The 16,355-nt window shown below is 45.1% G+C and overlaps 1 protein-coding gene across 1 annotated transcript in view; it reads left to right on the top strand.

Annotated features, from left to right (window-relative positions):
* TUBGCP4 (tubulin gamma complex component 4) overlaps positions 1-16,355 on the top strand; it is a 339,555-nt gene that overhangs the window by 134,026 nt on the left and 189,174 nt on the right. The gene's annotated exons all lie outside the window — the stretch shown is intronic.

The raw sequence follows: 16,355 nt of genomic DNA on the forward strand, positions 1-16,355 counted from the left end.
ATTGTCACTGGGGATTATTTGTCAGCACAGTGGAAGCTTGTGGATTTCTGTTCCTTTGGTCTTTAAACATATGCTGAGTGACATGACTATCAGAACACGCCTTCTTGAAGTATTGAACATCTACTATAGACATTTGTCATCGGTGTGTTTTTAAAGAAAGTCGGATTGCATTATCTTAAGCTGGTATGTAAGAGAGAGCCTTCAGATCAATCAGGCTATAAAACTGCCTGGCAAACTCTTGTTAGCACAGATGCCATATAATGATAGGCCTAATGGGTGTGTTTGTTGTGGATAGTTGCTCCTCCTGGGCATCCCCATGCTCCCAATTGGGAGGCACAGTGTTCCTCAAATTTCTCGGTGTATTCACAGTAGCTATACTGCCCTCCATGCAGCTGCTGCTATTTCCTGAACAGGTGCCTTGATCTATTGGGGACCTTCCAAATCACTATTCAAATTTTCATTCTGTGCAAGGCTTGTGAGGCATACTTGTGCTGTTGTCCTAGGTGCCTTGTAACGAGGATTCCTTTTTTTTCTTTCTTTTTTAGTTCCCTGTCACTGCTTACTTTAGATGCGGCTGCACTGCTTGATTATTTTTTTTTTTTTTATGGGACCTCCTGTGATATATTTAACTTTTTTAAATGTTGTTTCTAAGCGCACATCACAGCTGTCCAAACAAATGTACATCCCTGCCTCCTTTTGTCCTGAACATGTGCTTGTGCCATGGTCCTTATTCAGTGATTGTACTACCTTCTGTATTGGGCATGGTACAGAAAAGGAGGTTTCCTCCGCTTTCTCACCTGCAGTCCCACTGCTGAACTGGCTCTGATGCGCATGTGAGTCAACAAATTTCTGGTCTCAGCACACATTTCTTTGATAACTTTAGAACTTCACCGGAGACATGGAGTGATAACCCCAGTGAGCTTACTATTCCCCAACAAACGGAGTTTTCAAAATCTCACTGAAATGCTTGCTCACGCTTTGCCGGGAGCAGGTTTTAGCACATGCTGGTGGAGATTTGGTGCTACGGGCGAGTGTAATTTGTGGGGTGATGCTAGTAGGTTGGCAAGACTTTATGGCTGCATTGGATATGCAGAAGTGAGAAGGAGACCCAGGCGTGATGCCGCCTTTGCAGAACAAATGCGTAGTCTGCTTCCTGTGCTCTCATCCTCAAGAACATCTTTTAATTATTGAAATAATGCCATACCAGAAGTAGCAGGGCAGACAGTGGGAGTATGTTGTGGGGAGGGGAAACACCACTAGAGGTACAAGCAGACATATAGAGGCAACATTATGCTTGAGAGGAACTGCATTTTTAGCTTCTTCAACAGTCTAAAGCCCACCAAAGAATTGTTGACATCTGTGATATGCAGGGCTGAGCCGAATTGTAATAGGCATTTATCCAGCCAGTATTTTAAGTGGGGCTAACTAAAACCAACCAAGTGGGGCTCACCAAAATCCTTTTTCTGTGTGTATGTGTTTAGGGGTGTGCACTAGTCACAACAGCTCTCGAAAGGCTGCTGAGGTTGTCTGTAGTGAGACCTGTAATGGAAGCAGAGAGCAGCATGGCCTGTCCTTCACCTGACCACTTCAACCTGGATATGTGTTTCTTCCACCTTCCTAATGTGAGACCTGGATGCATTGGCACAGCGCTCACATTTTTATGAGGGCTTCTTTCATCTGTTCTTTTGTAGGTTTTCTGAAGTGGAGTTTCAGTTCACTAATCTGCTTTTTAGCCTGTGGAACTCTATATGTATCATGGGTGTTATTCTTGCAGATCATGTAATATGGAGGCTTAGCCTCACAAGTGCTAATTTTCAGTGCTTTGTAGCTCAGTGTATATATTCCCTTTTGATTTCACAGTGATTGTTCAAGAACAGTTTCAAAACAGCTATTGAAGTGCCTGTCTTTTTTATATTATGTTGCGATCCTCTTCTGGGATACTGTGTAACAATGAAATAGTTATGTAAACTCCTTGTCTCCACCCTGAGAAGGAAGACCCATTCTAAGTACTCTGTTTTTTTTTTTTTTTTTTCAAAGACCTCCTCCGGGGCCTGCATGAAGATACTGAGTAGTTGTTCTTATACTGGAACTAAGGCTGAGGTATTTTCATCATCATTTATGCACCACAGTGATTGTGAAGGTGTCATGCAAATAGTGTAGCAGCAGATTCTTCTTTTGAATGTACAGTCTACGATTCTCTTACCAGCTATTGCGCCTGTTCTTTGATCTTTTTCCAGACAGTCTCAGTAATGGTAATTAAACACCTTAGGTGAAGGTAGAGCAGAGGACACTGCTTCCCATTATTTGTGATAAACCTAGTGTCTGTGGGAAGACCTGAATACCTTATTGGAGATAGTAGTACCAGCTGATTTGTGGGTTGAGTGCAAGAGAGCAGTAGATTGGCCGACGAGTGAACCAGAAAGGGATAGAGTTACAGGTGCACCATCACCTGAAGTGATGAAACATTATTATAAGGTGATTGAGTTCCTGAAGACAAGAATCTTGCCTTAAAATATTGATTGGCAAAGAATTCACAGGACAGTGCAGGAGGTAAAAGAGTCGATACATGTGTACTATGAGAGGTTGTTGAAGGTGTTAAGGGAGTACAGTGGCAAGGAAGCGATTGAGCTGAAAGACATGCTACACTTTGTGTTCAGGTTCAAAGAAGGATTGAGACCTGAAATAGGTCAGATGATTAAGAGTGATTTGATTTGTTGGCAAGCAAAGCCGATTGATGAGGTGTTGCGGTATGCGGAAGACTGTAGTGATGAGATTGAGTTGAAACAAAAGAAGCTGAAGGAGAAAGCAATGGTGATGCAAATTAAGGCAGCTCATACAGGAGTGCAGGGAGTCTTAGTTCAGCAGATGTCGCAACCGCAGGGAACTGTTATGTTCCAACCTCAGGTGACAGGTAGAGGTCGTGGAGCTAATATGACTCGTGGTCCAGATTTGAATACCGTAGTGGTTCAAAATGATGTGCTAAGGATGAAAAAGATGTTGCCTTTTCATCTTTATGGAAACGTGGGACACTGGAAACGGGAGTGTCCGATGATGGTGTTGTTCAGCAAAGTGGTGATGTCAATACGTTTCAGACTGTAAAAGTCCCTAGAATGAGAGGACTTAATCCGAATGTCCAGAATAATATGAATCGAGTGCAGAATTTTCAACGCATGCAGTAGATGCAAATACCACATGCGCAAATGACACAGTTGCAACCAATGCAGCAGCAGGTTTCTATGGTACCTAAACAGCAAATGCAGATACCTCAAGCCCCAATGGAACAACAACAGATGATGCTTACTCATCCGGTAACAGGTCAGAGACAAGACAGAAGTAGTGACACAGTGCACCAATTTCCATACATAGTGAGAATGAAATAAATGACTAATGGATGTGTGAGAGTTCGGATGAGGAGCCATGCATGCTTGCAGCATCCCTAGAGGTAGATCAGAAAGGACCTTTTGTGAAAGCAAAGGTGATGGGTCATAGAGGCTCATTTCTGGTGGATACAGGAGCTACACGCTCTATAGTAAGAAGTTCAGAAGTTCCGAACTTACCTCTTTCAGGCAGGACAGTTCAGGTTGTAGGGGTAGCGAATATACAATTGATAAATCCGATCACAGATCCAGTACAGGTTGAGATTGGCAACTTCCAGGAACTGCATAAGTTTGTAGTTTGTGACTCAAGTCCATTATCTCTACTGGGAAGGGACTTGTTATGCAAGACCAGATGTTCGATTAGTTGTTCAAGTGCTGGAATAGAGGTTAAGACTAATAGTGATGATGATGAGGAAGAACAAGTTCCTGAAATTGAGAATGAAACCATTAATGAAGAGTACCCGTTGATTGAATTTTTCCCAATGTTTACTGTGAAAGAATTACATGCAGATTTGCAGGGAGCAGTGCAGGAAAATGTGTGGGACCTGACTGGTAAAGAAGTGGGTTGGATTAAGGGAGTGGAGCCGATTAAAATCACTTTGAAGCCGAATGTAGTGTTTCCGGAGCTTCCACAGTATAACATGGCACAAGATCTTCTGATGAAAGTGGCGCAGATAATTGGAGATTTTCTGAAACAAGGGGTTTTGAAGGAAGTGTTAAGCAGTCCATGTAATTCACCAATAATGGGCCTGAAGAAACCTTGTGGGAAAGTATGAATTGTGCAAGACTTGCAAAAAGTGAATGACATGGTGGTCAAGTGTTGCCCTGCCGTACCAAACCCCACTGTGATAGTGTTTCAGATTCCATGCGATGGTTCACAGTGGTTGACTTGTCACAAGCTTTCTTTTCTGTGCCTCTTCATGAGGATAGTCCGTTTGTTTTTAGTGTCAAATTCCTAAAGAGAGTCTACAGCTGGTGCAGGCTTCCTCAAGGGTATACGGAGTCACCGACCTTGTTCAATCAGATTTCGAAAAATAATCTGGAATCATTGGAATTGCCATACCAATCGACTTTGGTGCAGTACATTGATGACTTACTGATAGCATCCAAAACGAGGGACACATGTAAGTACGACTCGATTGCGCTGTTAAATCATTCGGTAAAATGTGTCACCATTAAAATTGCAGTACTGCCAGAAGTCAGTGAAATATTTTGACACCAAATTGAGAAGGGGTCAAGGAGAATTTCCAGAGAAAGGATTACAATGATATTGCAGAGAAGTCCCCCGACTTCACAGAGAGATGTCAGAATGTTTTTGGGAATGGTAGGTTTTTGTTGTCCATGGATTCCAAATGTTGCTGAGATTGCTAAACCATTGCAGCAGCTGACACATAAGGATGTTACAGATACCCTTACCTTAGACCAGGATCAAATGAAGGTGTTCACTGAGTTGAGAGAGAGTTTGTGCAGGGCTACAGTGTTGGGAATGCCTGATTACACAAAGCCATTCATATTGTTTTGTCATGAACGTGATGCTTGTTCTTTGTCTGTCTTGACACAGGCCCATGGAGGTGCTTATTGCCCAGTAGCATATTTTCTAGCTACCTCAGACCCAGTTGCAGCAGCCTTACCAGGTTGTTTGCGTGCAGTTGCCGCAGTTGGTCAAAGCCTTTCACAATGTGAGGGAGTAGTGATGGAATAGTCTCTAACGGTAATGGTACCTCACTCTGTTGAGATCTTACTGACAAGGACGAAAACAAAGTATTTGACTGGTGTCAGACTGACAAGGTATGAGACGAGCATTCCAGGTGCTCCAAATGTAACATTAAAAAGATGTACAGTGCTGAACCCGGCAACATTACTTCCAAGTGGTACTGTTGAAATTGAAAAAGAAGAAGACTTTGAGCATGATTATCTTGAGGTAACTGAGTTGTGCACGAAACCCAGACCTGATATCAGAGATACATGATTGGAAGAAAATGACCAAATTGTCTTTGTTGATGGCTCATGTCTCAAAGATGGTACAGGAACATTGAGAGCAGGATATGCTGTGTGCACAGTGTCAGGTACTTTAGAAGCTTCTTGGCTTCAAGGTGTATTTTCTGCACAAGTAGCAGAATTGCTAGCTCTTACTAGAGAATGCCACATATCTGCAAGACTGAGAGTTACCATCTACAGAGATAGCCAATATGGATTTGGAATTGTTCATGATTATGATCAGTTGTTTCTTAACCTCTGCTGGTACACCAGTAAGAAATGGAGACAGAATAAATGAACTGCTGTATGCAATACAGCTGCCTGAAGAAATTGCCGTGGTAAAATGCAGTGCACATCTGAAATCACAAGACTATATCCCACTAGGAAATGGATATGCAGATCAAGTCGCAAGGTTTCGCACATTGAACTGTATATCGTTCAAAGACCAGTGGGAACTGATGTCAGAAGAAGATAATACATGTACAAGTTTTGCATTGAAAGTGATCGATGCTTTGGAGGAGTTGAAAACACTGCAAAATAATGTTGACAAAGAGGAGAAACGGCTTTGGTCTAAACTAAAATGTGTTCAAAGGCCTGATGAAATCTGGGTTTCTGAGGATGGTCAGATGGTTCTGCCAAATAGTTTATTGTCGCAAATGTCCAGGTATTATCATGGGCAGGCACACATTGGAAGAGATGCAATGGTTCGGTTGTTCAAAATTGACTGGTTCAATCCTAAATTTAGGCAGGCAGCAGAAGCAGTATGCCATCGCTGTATAATCTGTCAGCAGCTAAATGTGGGAAAAGGGACAGTGGTGAATTTGAGCCACATTGGAAGAGCAGGAGGTCCATTCAGCAGAATGCAATTGGATTTCATTGAGATGCCTGCATGTGGAGGTTTGAAGTATATGTTGGTGATTGTGTGTATTTTTAGTCACTGGATTGAAACATACCCCACAAGAAGGAATGACAGTCTCACAGTAGCAAAGTTGTTGCTCAGGGAGTTGAAACCACGTTTCGGGTTACCAATCTCTTTAGAATCAGATAGTGGAACTCACTTCAATAATGAGGTGATTAAACTCTTATGTGCAGCACTAAACATTGAGCAGAAATTGCATTGTAGCTACCGCCCTGAAGCATCAGGACTAGTGGAACAGATGAATGGTACTTTGAAATCCAGAATTGCTGAGATGTGTGCAGCTACAAATCTGAAATGGCCAGATGTATTGCCTTTGGTGTTGATGTTGATGAGAAATACACCTGACAGGAAGACAGGTCTGTCACCCCACGAGATCCTCATGGGCAGAGCAATGAGATTACCAGCAGTTCCAGCAAATGCACTTGTAAACATTACAGATGCTATGGTATTGGACTACTGCAAGGGTCTGGCTGTTGTGGTTCGCTCTTTCTCTCAGCAGGTGCAGGGCACTACCCGGCCACCCATCCACGATCCAGGACACAATCTGAGAGCTGATAACTGGGTCGTTCTCCAAAAACGTGCTTGCAAGACGTGTTCTGATGGATACAACTACCTGTGGATTCCTCACCTCATGAATACTCCCATGGCGCCAGCATTCGACGGAAATCTTCTTACTAGTCTCTGCACGTCGACGAGGACGTCACTGTCTCGCACGCGACGCCGTCTGACGTCATACAGGCAATAAGAGGTCCTCGACGACGTGCGGACGTCAGTTCCCTTTTTTCCGTGCATTCGAAACGGTTATCTTCGAGGGAGCAACTGTTACTCTTGCGGTTACAGTGTATATCTTGCTGCGTACTCTTTCTCTGTGGAAATAATGTCGCAGAGAAAGTCTGGATTTAAGCCTTGTCGTGAGTGTGGAGGCAAGATGTCGGTGACGGATCCTCATTCCGATTGCCTTTGGTGTTTGAGCTCCGACCACGACGTCTCGACTTGTGATTCGTGTCAGCACATGAATCCGAAGGCCATTAAAGAACGCGAGGCGAAGCTGTTTATGGCCAAGTCAAAGGAGAAGCATCACAAGAAAAAGTCTTCTCCAAGACATCGGCGTCATCGAGACTCCCGGCGCCGTAGAGAATCTCGGCGTCATTCAAGGGAGGCTCGTTCCAGGTCTCCGGATCGGCGCCGGAGGACATGGGAGGTCAGCCCCACGCTGACGCCGCATCCTTCGACGCCGTTGCTCTCTCCGACGTCTCCAACTTCGCCTGGACAGGCGTCGGTGATTGAGGTATTGGAGCCTCAGGTGTTTTCTCCGGCGCAGACGCCGAGGCCGGCGTCGGGGTCGCCTCCGAGTCAGGCACCCCAGTATCCGGCTTTTCCCACCCCTGGAGCCGATAGTTCCGCATTCTTGAATGCGATGTATGCCATCTTCCAACAGATGGCTCCAGGGGGTGCTCCGGCTGGGCCTTTGGCCTTTTCTTTGGGTGATCCTGCGCCTCTTCGGCCGGCACCCTTTATGCCCTTTCTCCCGTTTGGGAACGTGGGCTCGGCGCCAGTGTCGGCGCCGGTGGCCGCTCCGATGGCTTCGGAGGGATTGGCCCCAGGGATTTCCATCCCGTCGACGTCGAGATTTCGGCCTGTGACTCCGGTGGGTCCATCCGTTTCATCTGCTCTTCAGTCGGCGCCGAAGTTACCTGTGGCGCCGGATGCGGCGTCGGTGGCTTCGGAAGATCGGCGCCGATCTCCGACTTCGGCGGAGGTGTTGTCGACTCCGCGGATTGAGCAACGACTGCATTCAAGGAGGCGTGCTCTCCGGGTACTAGAGGAGCAGGAGTACCAACGAGCCCTAGAGGAAGGAGAGCTAGAGGACTCGGGTGATGGGCTGCGTGGACTGGAGTCGGCCAGTGGGCTGGACACTTCCCCTGAGTGGGACCTTTCGTCCCCGGGGGAATATACCGAGGAAGCTGCTTCCTTTCATACAGTGGTACGGAAGGCAGCTAGTTTTTTGGACCTGCCTTTGCCGGTGGTGGAGGCGAAACAAAACCTTTTGACAGAGGTGTTGCATCCGGCCTCAGCCGCGGCGGAGCCTCTATTACCTTTTAATGACGCTCTGCTGGATCCGGTCTTAGAGGTGTGGAAGAAGCCGGCATCTTCCCCAGCAGTTCACAGAGCCGTGGCCAGGAGGTATCGGACGGCTCCAACTGATCCTGGTTTCCTATCTAGGCACCCTACGCCGGAGAGCTTGGTTGTGCAGGCCTCCTGTTCGTCCAAGTCAGCGCCTGGTTCTTTCCCGACGGTGCCTGGGGACAGAGACTCAAAAAAGCTAGAGGCGCAGTCGAAGAAGATTTTTTCGTCCTGCAGTCTGGCGTTAAAAGCCACTAATGCGACCTGTATCCTGGGGAGGTATATTCATGCTCTGATGGATGACATCTCCTCTTCGTTTACAGAGCTTCCCCAGGGTCTTTTGGATCTTGTCTCTGATGCCCAGGCTGCTGCGACCCAAATTATCCAGACGGGACTGGATACCACCGACTCGGTAGCCAGAGCAATGGGCACAACTGTGGTGGAAAGGAGACAGGCCTGGCTCCGTAACTCGGGCTTTTCGGCAGATGTACAGTCCACATTGTTGGATCTCCCGTTTGATGGGGACAAACTGTTTGGGGCTAAGGCTGATTCGGCCTTGGAACGTTTTAAGGAGAGCAGGGCCACGGCTAAGTCGTTGGGACTCCAAGCTCCTTCTTCCACGGCCTCTTCCAGATTCTTCAGGAGGTTTCGTGGATTTGGGCGTGGCTCTTCCTCCTCTTCCTTTCGGGGAAGATATCAGCAACCTGCCTCTTCCCATCCCTATAGATCTTTTAGGGGGAGGGGTAGGGTCCGCACCAGGGGAGCCTCTCAGCAGCACTCTGCCTCTTCCTCATCCTCTGGCGGGGTGCAGCAGGGGAAGCAGCCTTAGGCTTCCACCATTTCCCACTCACTCCTCTCCTGTAGGGGGAAGATTACAGCATTTTCTCACCAAATGGGAGACTGTTACGTCGGACACTTGGGTTCTCAGTGTTGTGGGAAAAGGCTACACCCTTCCCTTTCGGGAGTTTCCGCCCCTCATCCCGCCCCGCCCTTCGTATTGTTCACAAGAACACCTCCTGTTGCTAGAACAGGAGGTAGAAGTCCTCCTTTTAAAGGGCGCGGTGGAGTTGGTCCCGGAGCAGGAAAGGGGTCAAGGAGTTTACTCAAGGTATTTCCTGATTCCCAAGAAGGATGGTCGTTTGAGACCAATTCTGGACCTGAGGATCTTGAATTGGTTCCTCAAGCAGGAAAAGTTCAAGATGCTGACCCTAGCACAGGTGCTTTTGGCGTTGAACATGGAAGACTGGATGGTGTCTGTCGACTTGCAGGATGCTTACTTTCATATCCCGATACTCAAGTCACACAGGAAGTATCTCCGGTTTGTGGTGGGATCGCAACACTACCAGTTTGCGGTCCTTCCGTTTGGTCTTACTTCAGCACCTCGAGTCTTCACGAAGGTGATGTCGGTGGTTGCGGCAGAGCTCAGAAGGAAGGGGATAGCAGTATTCCCTTACTTGGACGATTGGTTGATCAAAGCCAAGTCCCCGGAGCTTGTGTTGCGTCATCTGCAGTCAACAACCCAGTTGTTGTTCGACCTGGGCTTTTCGGTGAACGAGCCCAAATCTCACCTGGAGCCCTCTCAGCGCCTCCTGTTCATAGGGGCAGTACTGGATACGACATTGGGTCGGGCCTTTCCTCCGCCTCAGCGGATTCAAGATATTCAGGATTTGGTTCCAATGTTTTGAAATGGAGCGGTAGTTCCAGTCCTCAAGGTCCTTCGTCTGCTCGGTCTTTTTGCCTCCTGCATTCTGTTGGTCACGCATGCTCGCTGGCACATGAGGGCTCTCCAGTGGTGCCTCCGAAGGCAGTGGTCTCAACACAGAGGGGATCTAGAGGGTACTGTCAAGATCTCCAGAGATGCTGCTGTGGATTTGAAGTAGTGGATTGCAAGCAACAATCTTTCACAAGGAAAACCGTTCCAGCAGTCGCCACCAGTGGCCAGTCATAACGGATGCTTCCACTCTAGGGTGGGGAGCTCATCTGGGGGATCTGGAGATCAAAGGTCTTTGGTCTCCAGAGGAACAGATTTTTCACATCAATCTGTTAGAATTACGGGCTGTACGTCTGGCTCTCAAGGCCTTCCTCCCTTCCCTTCGTGGTCAGTCGGTACAGGTCCTAACGGACAATACTACCACGATGTGGTACATAAACAAGCAGGGAGGAGTGGGGTCGTACCTTCTCTGCAGAGAAGCTCTTCGACTATGGTCCTGGGCAAAGGACCATCGGATTTGCTTGATAGCAAACCATCTGGCCGGAGTCTTGAACGTGCGTGCGGACAGTCTCAGTCGCCACTTCTCGGCAGACCACGAGTGGCGTCTCCATCCAGATCAAGTCCGTTTAATCTTCCAGAAGTGGGGGTTTCCTCGGGTAGATCTGTTCGCCACTCGAGAGAACGCGCATTGTCCGTTGTTCTGCAGCCTTCAGTATCCGATGCAGGAAGCGTTGGGGGACGCGTTTCAAATGACCTGGTGCGGCCAGTTGCTTTACGCGTTTCCTCCCATACCCTTGATTCCTCGAGTATTGAGGAAGATTCGCCAAGACCGGGCTCTAGTAATCTTAATAGCTCCGGATTGGCCAAGGAGGGTGTGGTACTCCGACCTTCTCCAACTCTCAACGTGCCCGCCGCTCCGTCTCCCTTTCAGGGCAGACCTCCTCTCGCAGTCGCAGGGGCAGGTTCTACACCCCAACCTCCAGAGTCTGCACCTACATGCCTGGAGATTGAACGGGGCAACCTGAGTTCCTTCTCTCTCCCGTCTGAGGTAGTGGATGTTATATTAGCGGCCAGGCGACACTCCACTAAATCTATCTACGCTAATAGGTGGTCTAAATTTGTTGCGTGGTGTGGAGAGAGGCAGATTGATCCTTTACAAGCTCATCTATCGGACGTTTTGTCTTTTGCTCTATCTCTGGCGCAGAAAGGTTGTGCAGTGGCTACCATTAAAGGTTATTTATCGGCCTTGTCAGCCTTCATATGTCTTCCAGACCAACCATCTTTATTTAAATCCCCTATTGTTATCAGATTCTTGAAAGGTCTTCTAAATCAATATCCTCCAAAGCCATTCGTTATGCCGCAATGGGATTTGTCCTTAGTCCTGACTTTCCTTATGGGGTCCCCTTTTGAACCTATGCATTCTTGCCCCTTGAGGTATTTGATTTTAAAAACAGTCTTCCTGATAGCTATAACATCAGCAAGGAGAGTGAGTGAGTTGCAGGCCTTATCAGTAAAACCCCCTTATACAACTTTTTATGGGGATAAGGTGGTGTTGAGGACCAAGGCTGCTTTCCTCCCGAAGGTTGTTTCACCCTTCCATTTGGCTCAGGCAATTACTTTGTCCACGTTCTATCCTCCGCCTCATCCTTCCAAAGAGGAAGAAAGACTGCACCGTTTGGACCCAAAGAGAGCGTTGAGCTTCTTTATCGATAGAACAAAGGATTTCAGGCTGGAGGATCAGCTGTTTATTGGATACGTGGGCAAGAGGAGAGGAAAGGCAGTCCACAAGAGAACACTATCCAGGTGGGTTGTTCTTTGCATTAAAATATGTTACTCTTTGGCAAAGAAGGATCCTCCTGAGGGCATTAGAGCTCATTCCACCAGAGCTAAGTCGGCCACTTCGGCCTTAGCCAGAGGTGTTCCTGTGGTCGACATCTGCAAGGCCGCAACTTGGTCGTCCCTTCACACTTTTGCAAAACATTACTGTTTAGATTCTGAGGTTAGAAGGGACGGCCATTTTGCACGGTCAGTGCTGCAGGATTTCTTGGTTTGACCATTTAGGCACCCACCGCCGGGCGTGGTACTGCTTTGGGACTCTATTCATGAGGTGAGGAATCCACAGGTAGTTGTATCCATCAGAAGAACGAGTTACTTACCTTCGGTAACGACTTTTCTGGTGGATACATTAGCTACCTGTGGATTCCTCACGGTCCCACCCGCCTCCCCGTTGCCTTTATGGTCTTGCCAAGTAATCCTTGAGTGCGCTCCTCTTGATCTTTGAGGGTGCAATAGATGTATATATATAATATATTTATATATATATAGGTATATGTGTATATATCTTTATGTATATACTTGGTGTGTGTATATATTTTAAAAGAGAGAGTTTTATATATATATATATGTACATAAAAAGATTTACAGTTATTCATACAATGTGGTGTATTTTTACAATATAATGGATGTTGCTTTGTTCTTGCATTGCATTGCCTGGTTGTTCTCATGCACGTAAAAAATGATTGGTACTGACGTCCGCACGTCGTCGAGGACCTCTTATTGCCTGTATGACGTCAGACGGCGTCGCGTGCGAGACAGTGACGTCCTCGTCGACGTGCAGAGACTAGTAAGAAGATTTCCGTCGAATGCTGGCGCCATGGGAGTATTCATGAGGTGAGGAATCCACAGGTAGCTAATGTATCCACCAGAAAAGTCGTTACCGAAGGTAAGTAACTCGTTCTTTAGAGCCACGCTGGAGAGGGCCTTACCAGGATGTCCTAACAACTACGACTGCTGTGAAGTGTGCAGGACTTCCGAACTGGATTCATGCGAGTCATACGAAGAAAGTGGCATGTCCACTGGATCATAAAGAAGTGTTGTTGAGAGCACCAACAACAGCGAAACAGGTTGTTGCACCTGAGCCAGAAAAAGAACTAAGAGAGCCTTAAATCGAACGAGACCTTGTGGAAGATGGTTCTATGACCCCTGTAAGAGACGAAAGTGAAGATTTACAGGAGAGGGCAGAAGAATCAATCTCCATGGATACAGCAGGAGGACCTGGCTCAGCAGGGGTTCTCTCAGAAGAAGACCGTGCTGAAAAGCAGACAGAGCAAGTGCCAGACCACGAAGGAGAGGAAGTTGAGATGGAGCAAAGTCAAGGTGATCTGTCTCCTCCTGAGCCTGTTGCAGGTCCATCAAGAGAGAACGCCATCGAGAAAGAAACGGAGAAGAGTCCAATCTTGAGAAGGATATTAACAGAAGGATTGAGAAAAGGAGATTAGTTGGCCTGAACCGCAAGTGGAAAAAAGAAAGGAAGTGGTCATAAGTGAAACAATAGAGGAAGAAGTAGATACTGCGAGAAATTACGAATTGAGTGAAGGAGAAATAAGTGGCGATTGAAAGTTGAAAAGAAAGAGAATAGCCAGTCGGCGCTACGCACGTCCTGAATGGGCGTATGCAACTACTAATAAATGGCAACACAAGTTTATGTCCTTTTGTTTTGATAGAGAGGTTCCAATTCAGTTCTTTGATGTAACCTGAAGGTGAACAAGACGGTGAATTGTTGAACCAATCTGAAATACCTTAAGGAGACTATTGAAAAATAAACCGAAAGAGACATTGAAAACCTGATTTGACATAAAACTGGATGTGACAAGCTGCTAATCGATTTTGACAAAGGAAAAGGGTTCCTGGATGTGAAACTAAACTGTGAGAGAATAATTATTTCCTTATTTTTGATTTGTATTGCACTTTATATAAGAGTTACTTCTGCTTTCTGATTCTTTACAGATCATGGCTTAGTTAAATAATCAAGTTAGGGATTCTAGGTGCTGTAGATGTATGAGCATTGGATTGGTGATTATGTGTGGGATTTGGTTTATAGTAGTGATTGTGGGAATGTCTGTTCTGGATATGAAATGAGCCAATCGAACTTCTGTTCCTGAAACTGCTACATTAATGGCTTTATTGAGGTTTAAGTTAGATGAGAAGTATTTGCATGACTGTACTAATGCTCACAGAGAGCTTTCTTCGAGCGCCTTCTATCGCTTGTTGAGTGAATATGTTGAGACAATGGATGCAAGTTATTGTCGTGTGTACGCAAATTCCTTTGTCAGTAGAGGAAGGAGTTACGTACTACAGCCTACCATTAACCTACGGAATAAGCTGTAGTCTTCTACTAACAAGGTTCTATAATCAAGAATATATACAGTATTTTTATTCTAATTATGATGTGGTGTTTTCATTTGTTCCTATTATTAGTTATCTGTGTAGAGTAGCCAAGGATCATGATATAGTATTAGAGGATTCTTTGAGCCTACACTAACATTTGGAACTGCTTACACGCATAAAAATAATCTCACATGCTTGCTTACGCCTTTTGAAAAGAGCTTTATAGAGCATACTGATGATAGGAGAAAAGCACTAAAAGAGAAATTAGAAAAAGGTTTAGAGAAAAGGGCTTACAAGTATGATTATGCTTGCACTGCAATTAAAACGCAAGGGAAATTAGCTTTAGATGCATTACATGTAGGGAAGCTTTGTATATATAGGCCAAAATCACACACTGACACTTTATTTGTGGGAACGAGTGATTGTAGGCATGTGTTTTTGTTCAGAGTAAGTGGACATTTATGTTGAGTAGTCAGGACCCTGCAATTCCTGGTATCTATTATATTTGTGGACTTGACGCTTATTATTGTCTTCCAAGAGGATGGTATTGGACATGTTATTTGGGGATAGTTTTCCCAAAGATTTATCAGATAGATGACTTAAAGAAGTTTCCGAAATTGACTAAATTACATCATAAGCGACAGAGGAGGGAATCCTCTTCTGCTATTTTGGGAGATATATTTGTAGCAGTGATTCCTTTACTGGGAGTCGTCCTGAACTCAATCTACGAAAGTTGTCTACTATTGTGGATAACATGCGGACAAATTTTACAGGGACAATACTCCTGATAGGTACAGAATTAGCTCCAGATAGAGCTATGAGGTTTCAAAATCGCCTTGCTGTAGACATCCTTCTAGTAAAGGACGGAGGAGTCTGTAACATGATTAACTCTAGGCATTGTTGTTCTTATATACCTAACAATAGTAAAGAGATAAGAGACTTACTTACTAACCTGACTAACTCAAGTAAGCATTTGAAGGACTTGGTGGGACCATGTGTTTGGGAAAGGGTTGGAAAAGGATTTGCTTCAGTGGGAAATTGGCTTAGTAACATTTGGAATGGGAATATTAACTGTGATTGCTTACATATTAGGATTATGGGGTTCATGTAAATTGTGTTAAAAGAATAAATTGAAAAGGTCTAAAAAATAATCAGAGGAGGGAAGAACGAAAAAAGGGAAGGAGACAAAATACTGAAGAAGTCGAGCTATGAAATTCTTAATAGAAAAAGTAGTGTGATGACATATTTAGTCATCAGAGAAGGAACGGTTGAAGCCAATATGTTAATTAGAAATAAGAATGAGTGTTTATGGATTTTGAATAATAATAATAAAATGTAGAGAAAAATAATGTGCATGTTTGAAAATGTGCCCTCGGAGAGTGGCTACCAAGATTCACAAAATGTACTAATAATATGAATAACATGAATGAATTATAAAAAATGTATTAAAATAATGTGGTAGTATGTCATATTGAGATATAGAACGTATGTTTTGCATTAAATTGAGGAGTTAACTTAGCCGAAGTTGTGGCCTAGTTTTGCCAGGCCTCATGCAGAAAATGAATTACTAGCGCAATGTAGAAAAGCTAATGTGCTGAACTGACCCTGAACTGCTTATTGTTTAATCAAATCTACTCAGCAAAAATCCTATACATGAACCGATGGACAAGAATCATAAATGTAACAAGGACTGTGTAAAGCAGATGAAATGTACTTTCCCAAGACTCAAACAATGGAGACACTGACTGGAGAAGAAGATGCAACATATTTGATACCTGACAAGCCGGATGATGAGAACATCGTACAATGAACCAATCTACATCTTGAGAATCGTGTAATACTAGAATTCATAGATTTGAAGAACTGAAAGTATTGGGTAGCATCATAACTGGTGACTAAATTGACCAATTAGGAATTGGGGATTGTCTGGGTGACTTTGATATAATGCCGTGACAAAGAGGGAAAACTTCAGAACTGATGGAGAGATGTTTGGGGCAGACGTTGGAAGAGAGACCTTTGATATTGGGAAGAAGAGATTTGAGATTCTAGCATTGGGCTCAAGTTCTTGAGAGCCTGATGT

The sequence above is a fragment of the Pleurodeles waltl genome, chromosome 3_1 (genome assembly GCF_031143425.1).
Source record: "Pleurodeles waltl isolate 20211129_DDA chromosome 3_1, aPleWal1.hap1.20221129, whole genome shotgun sequence".
NCBI lineage: Eukaryota > Metazoa > Chordata > Amphibia > Caudata > Salamandridae > Pleurodeles > Pleurodeles waltl.